General features: G+C 33.9%; 1 long non-coding RNA gene across 3 annotated transcripts; it reads right to left on the bottom strand.

The window, feature by feature from the left end:
• Window positions 1-7,430: 7,430 nt before the first annotated feature.
• Window positions 7,431-17,880, bottom strand: LOC128223102 (uncharacterized). Of its 3 annotated transcripts, none has more exons than XR_008259289.1 (6): window positions 17,813-17,880; window positions 15,118-15,261; window positions 12,907-13,017; window positions 11,805-11,882; window positions 10,701-10,803; window positions 7,431-9,805 (listed from the first exon to the last, which is right to left on the bottom strand). It is a non-coding gene; the product is annotated as an uncharacterized LOC128223102 (long non-coding RNA). The 3 variants fall into 3 exon arrangements; XR_008259287.1 differs by lacking the exon at window positions 17,813-17,880 and adding an exon at window positions 17,578-17,793; XR_008259288.1 differs by lacking the exon at window positions 17,813-17,880 and adding an exon at window positions 15,989-16,113.
• Between the last annotated feature and the right edge of the window lie 428 nt (window positions 17,881-18,308).

Genomic DNA, 18,308 nt, shown 5'->3' with positions numbered 1-18,308 from the left:
AACTAATAGAACATACTTCTTTCACATATTGATTAGAGCTAATGAAACCATTTCTTGCTTAAAGAGTAATTTCAACATCAACATGAGGTTTGAATGCTTAGTAAACGTAATGAAACTTAACATCACTTATTGCAAGGCGCCGATTGGCAGATGGTCCTTTTTGTTGGCGAGCAAGGTCTTCTTAAGGTGACACTCGTATTTAAAATCAATACAAACACATGCGTAACAAACATAAATTTTGAGTGAAAAACCTTTAGCTACTTACTTAATAATGCATTTATGGAAAATATCAATAACTGATAACAAGATTGTAATCGTGTAAGCTGAATACGAACATATATTGACTGGCGAATGCTAAAATATTTACAGTGATCAACTATGGACTTATGAGGTCGAAATACCGTGTTTACTGCACCTTTCTTTCAAATTCAACAAGGCATCCTTCATAAGAACCATTGTGTTCGATATTTCATCATCCTTTTCGATAAATTAAAACAATTAAAAATTCAATTTTTCATCAAAGTATATTTACAACAGCTACAAAGCAAATCGCACCACAGTCATTGTTTATCTTTATAGAGTTAAACACCTTAAAAGTGGCAATACATTTATTGTTTCAAATGGACTTCAATCAGGTGTTGAAATAACATGTATTGTTTTAAATGGACTTCAATCAGGTTTCGCAGTGGTATTTATGGTTTCAAATGGAATTCAATCAGGTTTGACAGTAGTATTCATGTATGAGTTTTGTTTTGTATATTGAGCTCGAAGAATTCACCAAATACAGGTGATCATCCCATGTAATTTTGAGAAACAACTAAAAAACGTTTAGGTCGAAATTAGATTTTGTTCAATAGGTAAGACCTGCCGCACATTTATCATGGTAAATAAGCAGTCAGCCGTTTTCGATTTTAATCAGATTTTGTTAAACGAAGCCATGTGTCTGTAGGCAAAATATTATCTTAAACACAAAGCTTGTAAAATGATTTAGGGTATGCATTTACCAAAATAAATTGGGCGTGTGTCTGCGATATTCCAGGCATCTTTATTTTGGTCAATAAATACTAATAACGTTTAACCATCATATATAACAGCTGTTTATTCGTCGCAAACCTAATTTCAAAAAGACATATTGGTTTATTTTCATGTTCGTCTGAGATGGAATACTGGAATACTGGTTCGATCCCAAACTAAGTAAAGTCCACTGTTTTTGGTGTTGTGGACCCTAGAATAGTAACCTTGTCAGAACACAGATATAACAACAAGAATCCACGTTAATGGAGCAAGGCATCAAATTTGAGATATACTTGCTATTTATAACATAGGACAAGGAACGCAACGAGAGCAGAATTACTTGCGACTGAAATATGTGTCTAGTGGGCTTGTCCCTGTAGTTGTAATTGTTTAATAAAGCTATTGTATAATAGTGATACAAATAAATAAGAGAATGGATTGTAACATAAATAACCTGTATCATTTACCGTATCTGAATAATTTACCACTAAACATGAATAATAGTGCATGCCAAGCGATAGGAGGAAATTCTAGCGATATTTTTTCATCCGTGTAGCTGTACTGTATTCATTTCGATTTAAAAACGCCTAGGGGACTGTCTGTTATGAATTTTGGTAACCTTCCGACAACTACATATTTTTTGTCTCTTCTTCTCTAGTATGTCCCTTTGTATTCAATTGTACTCTAGGGGCATCATAGTTCGTACGCTCTGTCGTACAATTGTGACAAAAGAGTCTTGGATAGATTTATATTGTTTAGACAGTTGTCGAATTACCACGGGAATATTGTACACCACAATTGATGTTGTAGAGTCTGATGTAACGACTTGGTATTTTTATTCTTGTCAAAGATTTCTTAGACGATCGTTTATATTTGAAGATATTACAAACATTCTGAAATTTTCAATTTCTATGGATCCCCAAATGATTATCTGAAAGACAGAAACGTTTTAATGGAGATTTAAAGATGTTCCGATAATATATTGAAATATTCACGTAATCAAATTTGGATCCCCATAAGTGACCTGTGTTTGAAAGTATAGTTCTGAAAAACACTGTTCCCGTATTTCGGAGAATTTTATCCAACTCTTTATCCGTACCCAAGCGAGATCAATTCTAAGGCATATACAAGGTTATTTTTTTTATCTCGCTGACACGACCTAAATGTTCTGCTGGTAACCCTAATCGGCAGTAAAAACTGTTTGGTGATAAGAACTTTTTCAGTTTTGTGTGTCCGTTCTTCGCTTACACATACATATACAAATATAAAAATGACAAGTAGGTTACTGGAGCATTTTTTTATTGAAATGGGGATATACTGGTACAAATAAATGTACAGGAAAGGGAGATAAAATAATTTGCCAACTTCTTATCTACCTCCCTATCTAGCTACCCTATAGTTTGGAGACACTATCGCAACAAATTTTAAAGCCTAACCACAGGGAGCCTGAATTGATTAAATTTGCTAGAGGACACCTTCATGCTAAATAGAATTACATGGCCTGAGCAATTTGTTTTTTATCCGACTGACACTATAAAACAAAACGTTAAGACGTAACTAAGTTGTCCGAGGGGCATATGTTGAACAAACTTGGAAGAGGACTTTAAAAGGGTACACGCAAAATATCTAAGTTTTAGGGCTATCACATTTGAACAATATATTATTATGGATTTTAATGTGTTGAATTATTATTAATCATTAATTTATTTTCATCTCGATGACAATTATGAACTGAAGCAGAAATTACTGGAATAAACTTGAGCGATAACAATTTGAGAATCTTTAGACAAAGTTCAAGAATATTGACCAAGCTCTAAGGGAGAGGAGGTTATTTGACACATACACAAGTACATGTACTTCAATATTGTGGCCATCTATAAAAAAATATTAAGTTTTCAAAAGGATGCGCAAATCATATATTTGTTTTGTTTCGTAATGATCTTGAACGCCCAGCAAAGTTGAAGGTTGCAATTCATCAATGGCTGCAAAGACAGGCAGATAAATGTACGCGAAGTTAGCAGCCTAGCGGCATGACGTAAGCGGCCTAGCGGCGTGAAGTTGGCGGACTAGCGGCCTAAATTTGTTCTCTATTTCAAGGTTATTGTTCATGCGTTTAATTGGGAAATATGATAAATCAATGTTTTTTATATGTACATTAACATAGCGGCCTTAAATTGTTTTCTACTTCAAAGCATTTTTATATGAGTTTTTTCTTAAACAATGCTAAAATAATTGTTTTCCTATGCAAAATTCATCACGCTGGAGCATCTGTTTTAAAGAGTTGATCAAGCAGTCCAGCGGCCCAACGGCGTAAAGTTAGCGGCCTGGTGGCCTAGCGGCTTAAAAATCCCCAAAACTCAATACAGCAGCCCTGAAAAGGGGGGAAATGCTAATATTCGCTAAAGCATGTCGATTTATGAATAGAAACATTTAATTTATCATTATCATCAGGCCGCTAACTTTACGCCTTTATGCCTATTTAGAGCATAGTCAGGGAATTGATATGTATTTTCCAGCATACATTCAGTTGGATTATTATTATCAACATTAGTAACATTATTATTATTATTATTATTATTATTATTATTATTGTTATTATTATTATTATTATTATTATTATTATTATTATTATTATTATTATTATTATTATTATCAACATTATTATTATCATTATCATCATTATTATTATCAACATTATTATTATCAACATTATCAACATTATTATTATTATTATTATTATTATTATTATTATTATTATTATTATTATTCAAACGCCCAAGACCGCTTTATGCAGAATACAAAAGCAAGATTGTATATGATATTTAAATCAGGTGAAACAATGGAAAACGGCTATATATTTAAAACAACAACAACAACAAACCACAACATGCATTTAAACGCATTTTGCAAAAGTTATTTACAATCCAAAACGTTCATTTTTATTAACCAAATGTTTTAAAATGTAAATTTCAGTTTCAGAATAACTATGATTGTCATTTTTTGTCGCCATATCTAACAATAAGGTACTCAAATCTCCAATAAACATATGTTTACAATGTTTAACACCACCATAGTCAAACAGATAATCCGATATGATCATGTAAACATACATGTATATAAACTATAATGGTCACTTGATAAAGTGGAGTGTTAGCGAGGCGTGTGAATACATACAGATCACTTGAGTGTCACTCCCCTTATTCCACTCAAGTGATCACTTGAGTGTCTCTTACGGGAATGTGGTTGGAGTGTGAGTGAGAGTGGATGTTCTGAATTCGACCCTAAGAGTACAACAGAACAGAATCATGGGGAAATTGTTGTAGTTTTATTTTCTGTCGTTGCCGTTGCAAGAGTAAGTTTAATGAGTAATGAGGTTTACAAAAACAGATGTAGTGCTCTAAGTCCATGTGAAATTTATTATATTTTTAGAGTCATCCGTGGATCAATTTGTCTAACCTTCAAAATGAACACATTTACAAGTATTCAAATTAAGCAAAGAGTTTAAAAATTTGTAGAGCTTAATGATACAAAAACAACTGATCAGAGCAAAATATATATATATATATATATATATATATATATATCTACTTAGGGCATTAAGGAGACCGTATGTATTTTACGGCATTAAGGAGACAATTTGTATATTTTTTCTTTTATACTTTTTTTTGCTTTTTTGTTGATAATTTAGTATTAAAATGATCATTTATTATGTGTACAAAATTTAGGCTTCTTAAATTAATTAACAAAAAATATACGTAATTTGCGGTCTCCTTAATAATTTGTAAGTATGTTGCAGGTTTTAAGGGGACAGGTATATATGTCGAAGGGTTTATGGAGACCAGTGTATATATTATATTATTTTTGAGGCATTAAGGGGACCATCCATATTTTATGGCATTAGGGGGACAAATTATATATATCTTACTTTTGACAGTGAAGGCTCCCGTAACCTTAAGAGACAACTTTGTAATAGTATTTTTATATAATTGTGTGTAATAAATCCACAAACAATGACCGGTCGAAACGGGAGGACTGCAAATTTCATAGGATATTCATCGGAAATCTTTTACAGACCATCTCATTCATTAAATGAAATTCATCTTCAGTCACTTGGTATGTGTACCGTTTGATAAACAAAAAATATAATGACCAGGGGCGCATCCAGGAATTGTCGTTAGAAGGGGGCGTTACTAAGGGGCGTTTGCAGGAGGATTGAGGGTTACTCAATCAAGAAATTTTTAACAATTTGTAGTCGGAAATGATGCATTATGTGCGTATTTATTTTCTTCTCATATATTGACACAAAAAGTAAACTTGGACGATTTTAAAGACGATTGCGCCCCCTTCTCAATCCGCTAGTGAATGGTGACTTAATATTTGATATATTATGGTTAAATAGAACTTTCAGTTGAATTATATAGAAACTGTAAATGCTAAATACAAGTTCTGTGCTTGTAAAACAATAAAAGTTTCGTCTGCACAGGAATGTGTCTGTTAACGCTTGAACAGTTAGCTCATGATAAAAGAACATTGTTCATTGGGTTCATTGTGACCCATGGAAGTTTTATTTATTAAATTCCAACTTCCCCTTAAATTATACTTGCCTAAAACTTTAACCGAAGTCAATCAGGGGCCATAACTTGTATTATGGAGTTATGTAACCTCATTGGCTGATGGTCCTGAACAATTGTGTGAAGTGTTAAGTCAATTGAATGAAGGGTATAGAACGCCTTAACCAATAGGCTACGGAGACGGTTTTAATGCATGTAATCAATTGCAGATTCAGGGGGGGGGGATCGGTCCCAGCGCGCGCGCCGTCCCCCACCCCTTTGAATCGTCCGTTTATAATACGTTCTCAATCAATATCGGGAAAAAATACAATATTAAGATAAAAATGCACTATTTCGGACTATAAATTAGGGGAGTCTAACCCCCACCCCGGTCCAACATTTTAAGCCATTCAATTTCTGTTCTGAGGGAGGGGCGGATGTGGAAAGATTAAGCCCATGAGTTTCACGTACCCCTTCTTAAGTCAATTCCTGGATCTGCCACTGATATCTGTAATCAGATTTGTTGTTTCATAATGTTATAGTTCCTTTAAACAGTTTAAACCTTTTATGGCATCAAAATAAACAGACGCATGTTCAGTAAAAACATACTCTGTATACAACGTTCTCGTACTCCAGAGCGATGATGCTATGCATTACATTTATCACCATCTGACTGCCAAAACTTTTCCGTTTAAAGAGACTCTCTCATGTTTTGGCATCAAACATATTTTTGCTCGTAATGCATCTGAAAACACTTACATGTATATTTATTTTACTCCTTGGTACTGAAATTGCAGAAATAATAGTAACCAGGTTGATTTTCTTTTATACTTAAATTGCATTTTACAGTAAAGTATTAAAAATTAATCTTGTTCAAGTTGGAAGCAAGCACATGGGGGTGCAGATAACACATAGAATAAAAAACGGATCGCTTATCCACTCGCCCACAGGGACTCATACTAAGGTGTTGAATATTTTAACCTTAATGGAAGTTATTGATTTATCACGTGATTATGTCAATCAACTGATTGTGCAACAGCCTTTTGTTGAATCGGGTTAGTAACGCATTTCAAAATTTTGGACTTCAAAGACTATATTTTAGCACATATCAACATTTATTGAAGGGTTTCAGCCATCAATAGCTTGGCTTTAACACTTCGTTTGATTCGCCATACTTTATTTCGTAATAACAATCTATAAAATCCAAGTAAAAGATGCATTTTCGAAACATTCGCTTATATTCACTCAAAAACTCATGTTCGAAAGATTTAAAAAAAGTATGTCATAATCATATCCTCTTTAGCGGCTTAGTTTCTTAATATTTAAATCTCTTATAAATTTGCCAAATAAAATTCAACATAGGTAAACAATTATAACAAATAACGTATTTTATGTATTGCAACATATTTATAAAAAGATAAAGTCAATTGAATCAAATGAACATTTTCAATGTACTTTCTTTCTCGCGGAAAGTGGACATTTCATCTTACTCCAACAAGTGTGGGGTATGGTTGATTCTCTTCGTGACTGAAACCAACTTTTTAAACACTTGGTGCATTTCAAATCTAGTCCATATAAACAGCCCCTTCAGATTCTTTGACGATTGCATTTCCATGGGAGATCACTGCGTATGATAAACATATAGTGTTGTTTAGCCACACTGTGGTTTCAATTATGTCAGGGGCGTAGCTACCCCTCTATTCATGTGAATTCATAAATGTGCTGGGGGGTTCAGGGGCGTGCCCCCTCAGAAAATTTTGAAAACCATGGTGCAATCTAGTGCATTCTGGGCGTTCCGCTGTGCATTATTTAGTACTGGAAAATAACCTATTTTAGATTCATATAGTCAAGTTCGCATACTGCAACTTTGGTTGATTTTTTTGTCAGAATCATGTGGATTCAGCCGCGTATTCACGTATAGGCGGCTACACGCCTGTATGATGTGCATATGAATGTATAATTTGGTTTAAATGATGCATCCTTAATGTAACACCTCCTTGCTGCTACACCAATAGAAACTTCATGGGATGTTAATAGTAAAAGAACTAGCACTGACGTTCCCATTTTTGTCTGAGTCATTTAAATAATAGATAACAAATTACAAGATAAACAAATTTGTTTTGACTTCTTTAATGAATTATATAAAAACATTGTACAAAGATATCATGACACTTTTAAACAATAAGTATGGTTGTCAATTAAACAGTATGCTAGCTTTAAAGATTTAGGCAAACCATTGGAATTTTACAGCGGTCTTAAAAGGTGTATTTAAAGCTGCAATCTCACCGATTGATCGTTTTGACTACTGGTACTCTTTTATTGTTTGTCTATAAATGGAGTATTTTTTGCAGAAATGTCTAGACCCAATTTGAAGTGATATAAGACTGCTGAAAAAAGATCATATTGCAGTTCATCATATTTATGTTAAAAAAAATGATGTTTTATGACTAAAAGCATTACGAACAATGACTAAAAGCATTACAAACAATTTAATGTAAATGAACTTTTCGGCAGTTTTACCAAACATTTTTGATTGGTTCTATCGTGAATTATCTAATATGACTGAATCAAAGGAATGATAACCAAATCAGCCGATTTTGAGACAAGTTTGTGTCTAAACTGACAATCTGTAAGAGTGCAGCTTTAAGTGTTGATCTAAAGCTTCATATACACATTGTTATATTGTCAATAACTGTTTAAAAGGTCTCATGTACTAAATAAGATAATAATTTTCTTAATATCTAAAATTGATTAAAATAAATAAAGTACCATTATACCTATTGCTTAATAGTGCCGTTTCTCATCTGACAATACCATTCAAAGCCATCATTTCAACTATGAATTTATTTTTAACTTTCAACTTTTCTATAGCATATGCAACAAAATATACCAAAAATACAAGCCATGAACAATATGATTGTTCAACTTGCATTATCTTTGACCTTTTGATATGACCATTTTCCAGTTTTGTCTATTTGTAAGTTGTGCCCTGAAGAATAAAGTATGACTGTATGAATCAAAACCAAGCAATAAAAACACTAAAAATATGCCCCAATCCCTGTAATTTCTAATACAGTAGTAATCAAGCAATTAAACATTTAGAGCTGCACTCTCACAGATATACCGTTTCCACAACTTTTTTTGTCTTGGAATGAGCAAGTTTTGGCGTAATTATCTGCAAACCAATGATAAAAGATTGCTGACAAAAGATCAGATCGCAGATTTCATATTTCCGTTCGAAAATTAATGTTACTAACGGTTTAAGAAAAGTGCATAAAAACATCAATGTTTTAACTTAAATAGAAAAATCTGGGATTTAATTTTTCACAAAAATTGGATGGTTCCAATCCAAGACATAAAATGAAAAAGGTTGTCAAAACATCCAAAGTGTGAGAGTGCAGCTTTAACGTTTGAAAGTAACTCTGTTTGCCTCATGCCCCTAAACAGGGTTTAATTATATTATATGCCTAGTGGGCTTGTCCCTGTATATTTGATTGTATGATTGCAGTAATGGATACTGGTCTAATTATCTTCTGACAATTTTTCACCAATTTTAAAGAATGAGAAAACACATATTAAGCTCATATAACACTGTACAATTTAATCTCATTCATTAGGTTGAGAAAAATTCCCTAAAAATATTAATTGTGGAGACATATCTTATTTAAATACATACAGGAAATGGCAACATCATTTACCCTTTAGTATGAAAAAGGCAGTTTCCTGATAATTGAATAGCGGTTTTTTATTTAAGCATCTCAATTCATAGTATGTATCAAGTTTCAAAGGAAACCAAATCATTGTAACAATTGTTTTCAAAATAGATTCACACTCTTGATAAACTTCTTTTCCTAGTTTCAACTTTTGAGACTTTTTGATGAACCTGCACCTTCCCCCTCTTATGCTGTGGCTTCAAGCAATAAAGCTACCAGCTCAAGTTGCACAGCTGGTGAACAAGACTGCTGATAGTCGGCAAACTGCACACTTGATGCCATGATAAATCATGTCCATCGACTTCCAGAATGAAGAAATGACAGTAGCACAGAATTGATTTCAATTGGATCTCTCTGTACTTTCATCACCTTGTTGTAGTCAAAGACTATGTCTTAGTGTGCAGTGTGGGATCTTGAGAAGCTTTCTGCTCGTCTGATGAAGTAAGTTTGGCAGAGTGTGACACTCCTATCTACTCATATGGCTAGACACCTGTGATCTATGTCTTCTTGTGTGTGCCCAACCATCACCTGAAGAGAATTTAGAGGAAGTTAGTGCTTGATTACAAGACAATGTGACAAAACAAGGTCTTTCATTTATGCCACCAAGAACTAGTATTCCAAGTTTCATAACTCGTATGTTAACTCAAAGCAATTGAGCAGAAACTGTTTGGTAATTAATTTGAAGTCACTGCTTCCACTTATACTGCAAGTAATATCGAACGTGAACCGCCTGACCCAAATGCAATTCTAAATAATTTTTATGTGCAGAAACCTAAATCCTATTGACACAAAAGTAATCCAATTGTATGTCTTCACAAAACATTCTACAACAATATTTGTCAATTTAACTCAAAGATTGATTATTGTTTTTTAGTCAGACAAACACAGAGATGGCCCTATATCGCTCACTTGAATTGAGAAAGGATTCTAACTTAGTTATTGTTTGGACACTTACTGAATACTTTTGGTCTGACTTTATAATGCAGCTGGTGAAAATATTAAAAGTCCCTTAATAATGGGCTTACAAAAACATAAAAAAATGTATTTGTTTAAAAATTACAAAGGGCCATAACTCTTACAATATTTAAGTTTGTATTGAGCAGAATAAAAGGCTTTGCCTAAAATACAACCTTAAAACTATATTTACAAGTAAAACAAAAAAATCTACAAATATGTTTTTAGTATCTGGTTTTTGAGAGTGAATGATCAGAAGAAAACATCACACATTCACAATCATATTAAATAATAATTTAGTTTTTTAAAAATTCTATTATATTATATTTCAAAAACACTGCAAAAGACAAGACACTTACGTTTCAATTTCTTGATTTAATACAGTGATGATTATCAATTCTTATGAAGGGAGATGGGTCTTACACTCTAACCAGTGCAACTTGCATGTTCTTAGTTGCTCAGTTATTACCTTTCTTAAAATTCTCCTCTTGATCTGAGCCACGCCAAAATGATGGGAGATGCTTTTGTTTTTCCATCAGAATGTATAGCACCTCTATGTTTCTGTTTGTCTCCTGAAATAGTAAAAGTTTATTAATAATAATAACAATAATAATAATCAGTGACTTTTATTGAAATTATTTTCACCGATTGTGCCTTGCACATTGGGGAACAAAGTTGACTTCTGAGGAGAAGATTTTTCCATTTAGACATATAGCAAAAAAATAGCTCCGCACCCTGGAGCAATGTTTTTTATGAATCAATATCCAGTGAAGAAAATTCATACAGGGTATTGAAACATATTTTGCTTCAAATGAAGACTTTTAACAAAGATAATTTAACTAGCTCTTCATCATATTAAATAAAAATTAACACAGTCTATGCCGCACACGGAGCCCCGCATTTGATCTTTTACCAAAGTTTGATTGAGAGTTTAGTTTCACATCGACAAGTCTTTACAGGTCTATTAAAGCTGCACTCTCACAGATTGAACATTTTGAAAAAGGTTATATTTTTTATCTTGGAATGAACCAATGTATGCGAAAATGATGACAAAAAAATGTCTTTGAATTCCCGTCAAACATGTCCGAACCAAATTCAAACTACGGATAATCACTGTCATTCACAATGAAATTCAGCACTTCTTGCCCAGTATATATACCCTTACTTTAAGCAGAAGGCAAATTAAAACAAACACATTTGTCCGAAATTTAATCAAACTTTAAATGGTAGTAGGATTGTCATTTGTTCACGTAATTTTCAAGAATCAGGAAGTGGGGAACATTATAAAGCCATTTAACGATACAAACAAGACGATTTTCTATTGAATGTACAATAGTAGTACCGGGGTAATATGCAAATAGTTATTATCTCAAGAAAAGGACATCAAGACCTGTTCATTTACCAGTAGCATCTGACAGTCAATAATGGTTCTGAGTTTAAAGAGCATAATTTCCATTTTATTGTTTGTTTAATCATTATATATTTAACACCAGTTGTGAAGAAGGAGTTATCATTATATAAGATTATATTATCTGGCAGTGGTTGAAAATGTAAAGTGAGACCAGTTTTTTACCTGTTATTGAACAAACTGTTATGTTGGCATGACTGTCCTCCTCAGCAATGCAAAGAACAGCAATGACTGGCTGGCACTCTGTAAAATGGCGATTAAAACATTTTGTCCAATTAAAACTGTCCCTTTCTAAACAATCCATCAGCAATATATATAAATGAGCTGCGCCATGTGGAAATGTATCTTGGGAAGTTTCCATTCCATGTAATGATGTCATGAAGATGAGCAGAAGACATTACTTACTATGCAGTAAAAGTTCTTACTTTAACAGTAAAGATATCTTTTTTTGAGAAAATTTATCAAAGTGAGCTCTTTTATGTCATGTTTCTAAGTCTTGTACACATCTATGTTACATATGTAAATAATAAACAGGAATAAAATGAGGAGTTGTGTACACACTTATTCCTCCTTATGTACTGTGTAACTCAAGAAAAACAATCCATAATTCTAGTAAATCTCTAGAATTCCCTTACTTTTCTCGCTGTACAAAAATGAATGAGGAGTTGCAAACAAGCAGGGCCATAAAACTTTTGCTATTTAAACTGTACCGCAACAGCAATTTAAAGACAGTGACACTCATTGATGGAATAGACACTTAGACAGCTACATTTTCTGAGAAATGGAGATCAGACTAAATTCTCCAGAGATAATTTATAGATTTATTTGAAATAAAGAACATGTTACAGTGTTTGTGTTAAACTTGTTACTTATCCCTGATTTAACAAAATCAGTACCTTCAAAATGGTGAAAAAATAAAAACAAATATACCTTATTTAACACTGTTTACTATCACATCTGTACCCCCCCCCCCACCCCGTTCTTACATACTTAAGCGGCTGTTACCAAAGTAAAGAATGAAAGGTCCACAAGGCCAATTATAAACCATGAACCATGAGAATCCTGTTTACTAATTTGATTTTAAATCACCCAAAAGGCTTTCTACACATAATGGTTCTTTAATTTAAATCTAGTCTCCAAAGGTGTCACAGTTGTGATTTCATTGAAAGACTTGAGATACGTTATTTAAAAAAATGACGAAAGGAAAGCTTAAACGCAGAAGTCTGGCCGGGTATATGAGCCTGGAAATAACTAAGCAAAAGCTCACCATGCTGCTAAGGAGTCTTATATAATTCCCGGCCCCAGTTCAGCTGGAGATGTTGATTCCACAAGGCTGGAAAACCGGCCCGGTGCACCCAAGCTTCACCATCAGCAGTATCTGCAAGAGGAGGGTGTAAATCTGGGAAAACGCATTTATAATCAATTTGCAAAAGTTCTTATCCGTCATAAGTAGTGAACATGTATGTGGCTTATAGAACATCTGAAATTAAGTTTAATGAAGGAGACAAAGTTTGGTCTGGGATCTAAACCTGGATTTTGATGCTGAAATTGTAAGGGCCGAATTCAGAACATCCACTCTCACTCACACTCCAACCACATTCCCGTAAGGGACACTCAAATGATCACTTGAGTGGAATATGGGGAGTGACACTCAAGTGATCTGTTTGTATTCACACGCCTCGCTAACACTCCACTTCATCAAGCGAGCAATACAGTATATAATTATACACGTATGTTAACATGATCATATCGGATTATCTGTTTGACTATGGTGATGTTTACATTATACATTGTAAACATATGTTTATTTGAGATTTGAGTACCTTATTGTTAGTTATGGCAACAAACAAATGATAATAAGTGTTATTCTGAAACTGAAATTTACATTTTAAAACAATTGGTTAATAAAAATAAACGTTTTGTGTTGTAAATAACTGTTGCAAAATACGTTTAAATGCATGTTTTTTGTTGTCGTTGTTGTTGCTGTTTTAAATATATAGCCGTTTTCCATTGTATCACGTAATTCAAATATGTATTCATATATAATCTTGCTTATGTATTCTACATAAAGAGGTCTTGGGCGTTTGAAAATAATATATGGAAGTTGAAAAAATGGAAGTTGAAAAAATAGCAGATGGATAGAATTAGCGAATGAATCTACTTCTTATGGGGAAATAACACCTCGGAGTGAAAAACAACTCAAGAAATGTAGGGGAAAATGGATGAAGATGACGATAATAATAATAATAATAATAATAATAATAATAATGATGATGTTGATGATGATATGGTGGTGTTGGTGTTGGTGGTGCTGCTGCTGGTGGTGGTGCTGCTGCTGATGATGAAAATGATAATAATAATAATAATAATAATAATAGTAATAATAATCCAGCTGAAAGTAGGCTGGAAAATACATATCAATTCCCTTACCACGCTATGAAATGGCCTAGCGGCGTCAAGTTAGCGGCCTGGCAGCCTAGCCGCCTCATGTGACTAGCGGCCTAAAATTGTTTCCTATTCCAAAGCATTTTATATGCGTTCTTTTCTAAAACAATGATAAATTAAATGTCCTTTTCATAAATCGACATCCTTTAGCGAATATCAGCATTTCCCCCTTTTCATGGGCTGCTGGATTGAGTCTTGGGGATTTTTAGGGGCTAGACCACCAGGCCGCCAAGTTCACGCCCCAAGACCGCTCAAGCGTGATGTATTTTGCATAGGAAAACAATTATTTTAGCATTGTTTTAGAAGAAAACTCATATAAAAATGCTCTGAAGTAGAAAACAATTTAAGGCCGCTAATGTACGACTAAAAACATTGATTTATCTTATTTTCCATTTAAACCATTGAACCTTGAAATAGATAACAAATTTAGGCCGCTAGTCCGCCAACCTCACGCCGCTAGGCCGCTAACTTCATGCCGCTAGGATGCTAACTTCACGTACCTTTAGCTGCCTGTCTTTGCAGCCATTGATGAATTGCAAACATCAACATTGCTGGGGGTTCAAGATCATTGCGAAACAAAACAAATATATGATAGGCGCATCCTTTTGAATTTGTTTTGTTTATAGATGGCCACGTTATTGAATGAACATGTACTTCAATGGATTATCCCGGTCTCTTAAATATTGTCTGGGAACGAGCATGTCCCTTATTTGTTCCAAATATTTGATATATTTCATCTTTTCTACTTGCCATGTACTTTTTTCACATACACTCATTCAATTCCTATTCACAACCAATCCTCGAGGGCGGTTCAAGTGGCCTAGCCGAGCACTCACAAATGTCCCACTCACACCTGTGAATTCGGATATACCTTTCACTCGAAAATATTTCGACCGTTATGTGATTACAGAGGATTAACTCATTGAGTGTGAGTGAGAGTGATTGTTCTGAATTCGGCCCTATGTTTTGTTCAAATGAAGTATAAACTTACATTGAGAACAGAGATATCTTGAAGTCCAGATTTATTGCTTACCTGAAGTTCGTAGGGCTACAATTGAGAGCTTTTCTGTAAATTGCAGGAACTGTCCCCATGAGCCTATTGTCTGTTAGGGGAATGGTGGCTTAGGTGATTGGTGGTACCACTCTGCATTTCTTATCCACACAAAACACAGTGTATCTGAAAATGACAGAGAATGGCCATGCACTTGTGAAAGCTATGCTAGAAATACGCCGTTATGAGTGTATCAGATGACATTTCCACACAGAAATTGTGAGGCCTCCAATACAGCAGTACTGACATCAATGACGAAAACATATATATCTGTCATGGAGCTATGCTGGTTCTGTGGCGTCAAAACCACTGCAACAGGGCAATTCACTAGAAACATCTTTTCAGAAAAAAGAAACAACCAATACTGGGTAGCCTTTGTCACCCAGTGAACACCCAGAGCATCTATTTACTTTGAGCATCTATTTACTTAGAAGTAGCCACATTAAGATCTCAAATTAACAAAAAAGTGTATCCGTAAGCTTTCAAATATTGAATGAAGTGCAACTTTAAGGGGGGCTGCGAGCAAATATTGTCAAGGGCAGAAATCTCACAGAAGTTTGAAAAAGATTATGCAAAGCTCTAGCTTGATGATTTTGGCCCAATTTCAAATTGTTACTCAGTAACACGGCGGCGTCAATTTAATCTAACATCAATATAGTTACACAGGAAAATAAGAAATAGCTTTAAACTCTCTAACATTCATGGCAGAGTGTCTGATGATGGTCCAGTATGCCAAAAGGACGGAGAATATGTGAAGCATGCACATCCACACCTTTACAACCCAACATTTGGTTATGGTTTCACAGTTATTCATTTACACAAACTCACAATCAATCAATCAATGCACACCCACCTGGAAAGGTACGACATCCTTTGGAAGAGATGAATCTCTCGTAATTTAATGCTTGTTTAGTATGTTTGATAGTTTAATTAAAGCACCGCTCTAATTTGATTCAATCATAGAAGTCTTTAGATAAAACAACCCTTCAAAATGATCACTAAAAAAACGTTTCTAGTTCTTTATTTTCTGCAACAAACAAATAAATGTTTAAATCAATTTTCTTTTTACAAGTTTGATTATCGTTTGATTATCGCGCAACAGTCAATCCACAGCAAAATCATCATTATCGATTATCATGTTAACATAACATCACAGGTGTAATATTTAAAGACGTACCGGCTGTCAAAACAAAGTGACACGTGATTCGCGAATTCCTAATACACATAATTATTTTGACATGTTTGAACAAAACGTCCGGTTTTGTAAGGTAAAATTACGTTGACAACTAACAAATTTTCTCGATTTTTTGTCCGGTATCCGGAATTCCGGTTTTGTAGGGATTTTTTTACATTGATAATAGAAGGGGAAACCGGGACTCTGATAAAATTCCAGTATCCCGAGCATTCCGGTTTTGTGGAGATCCAGTTTAGTGAGTTTCCACTGTACCATAACTAATAATTTTAGGCTGTTTTTTGTTGGTTTCGGATATAAAGTATGCAGAATATGGATCAATTGAGAAAAGAACAGAACACAATTTTGTTCGTTTTAAACAATTCAAACAAATAAAGTCAATGAAATAGGTCATGAATGATCATTTATGTAAACGTAATTTTACTCAAAAATACATCGCTATCAGTCTTAAATTATTGTTTATAAGTAAGCAAAATGTAAGAAAATAATTAACATATTTTGGTAGTATAACAAATCATTTCTAATTTAGCATGATATATATATATCTAATAACTATTGAGTAACATAAATTATTGGCTTGTTACTAGTGAGAATTTGAGTAATGTCTCCCAATTGGTGTCTTGGTTGCTGTGCCATATACATCCAGGTTCGAACAATACACTTAACGAGGTGCTATGTGTACTATTTATCACCTTGTTAAATGGTGGTTACCATATGAGCAATTGATTTCTTGACGGTTACGAATTGACTAACAAAATGGTTACGAAATAACCAAGATTCAGCAGTTACGAAATGGTAAGGTTACGAAATGACCAGATCCCAGTCAAATGCCCCTGGGGACATCCTAGGTTAGGCCCATTCCCCGTTTTCAGCGCAAAAAAAATAACACCGCATTCACTCAGCACTGCCGGTCCACCTGGAACGTAAAAACATGGCCTATTTCCCCTGCTATCCCCGGTATAAACAAGACCTGCCTGGGGGCCATGGTTGACTGGTGCATAACTGTGGCAGAATAAGGGAAATATTTTATTGTTGCATTTATTATCAAATATGAGAATTTAAGACACATGCAAAAAGCCACAATACGAATTGGTGATAGTGTTCGTTCTGTTCTGCTATTCAACGGTGATGAGAATGACTAATGACATGACATTGACAAACAAAATGTAAGGCATTTGTATCATTTCGTCTTTTATTTATTAAAATCTGAGATGTTAAGGGAGCAAATCCCTTTTTAGATTGAAACATACCAAATAATAATAAGCGACGATGTAGTGGTAAACCAAGTTTGCTAGAAATCAATCGAGTTTCTCCAAAATACAAGCAAAAATTACACCGGATGTTGATACTAGTGATTTAGTTTCGGATGAACAAAATCCGGATAAATCATTTGCTTTCCATCCAAAGGGTAGACGATTTATACTACTGTACAAAAGTCATAAAAATAAACGAAAAAAACGTTGAATATGTATTTTAAACACTTACCAAGTTACCATTCTCTTTCCGTAAGAGATGAACGCCATACTGCATAATTGCACGGAGATGGTACCACGGAGATACCCGGAAAATTTCCGTTATATTCCGGAAAGTTAAATTTCTGTATACTTGAAAATTTGGATGCTGGTGGTACACGAAATATCGAATTTCCTTATTTCTGTTTTTTATGGATTGAAACTTCGGGATAATATACAATAGGCTTTAAATAAAGTAAAACAAATAAAAAATGCTGAGTATATAGCTATTTTTGACCAAAATTATGATTTTTTCCCTGGTCGCCTTAATAGCTATTTTTATGGATACACAAATATACACACACAAAAGTTTAAGAATATTTTTTTTGATATTAAAAGATAATAAGATTTAAAACAATGAAATGATCTCGTAAATAAACATTCAAGCTTATCAACTTACTGTCAATGGACATTTTTATTGACATTTGATACATCAAATCTGGACTGAAAATATTAAGGAGACCAATTTT

The sequence above is a fragment of the Mya arenaria genome, chromosome 17, assembly GCF_026914265.1.
Source record: "Mya arenaria isolate MELC-2E11 chromosome 17, ASM2691426v1".
NCBI classification, from domain to species: Eukaryota; Metazoa; Mollusca; class Bivalvia; order Myida; family Myidae; genus Mya; species Mya arenaria.
Note: the sequence above shows the minus strand (reverse complement) of the source record. Positions and strands in the feature narration are given on the sequence as shown.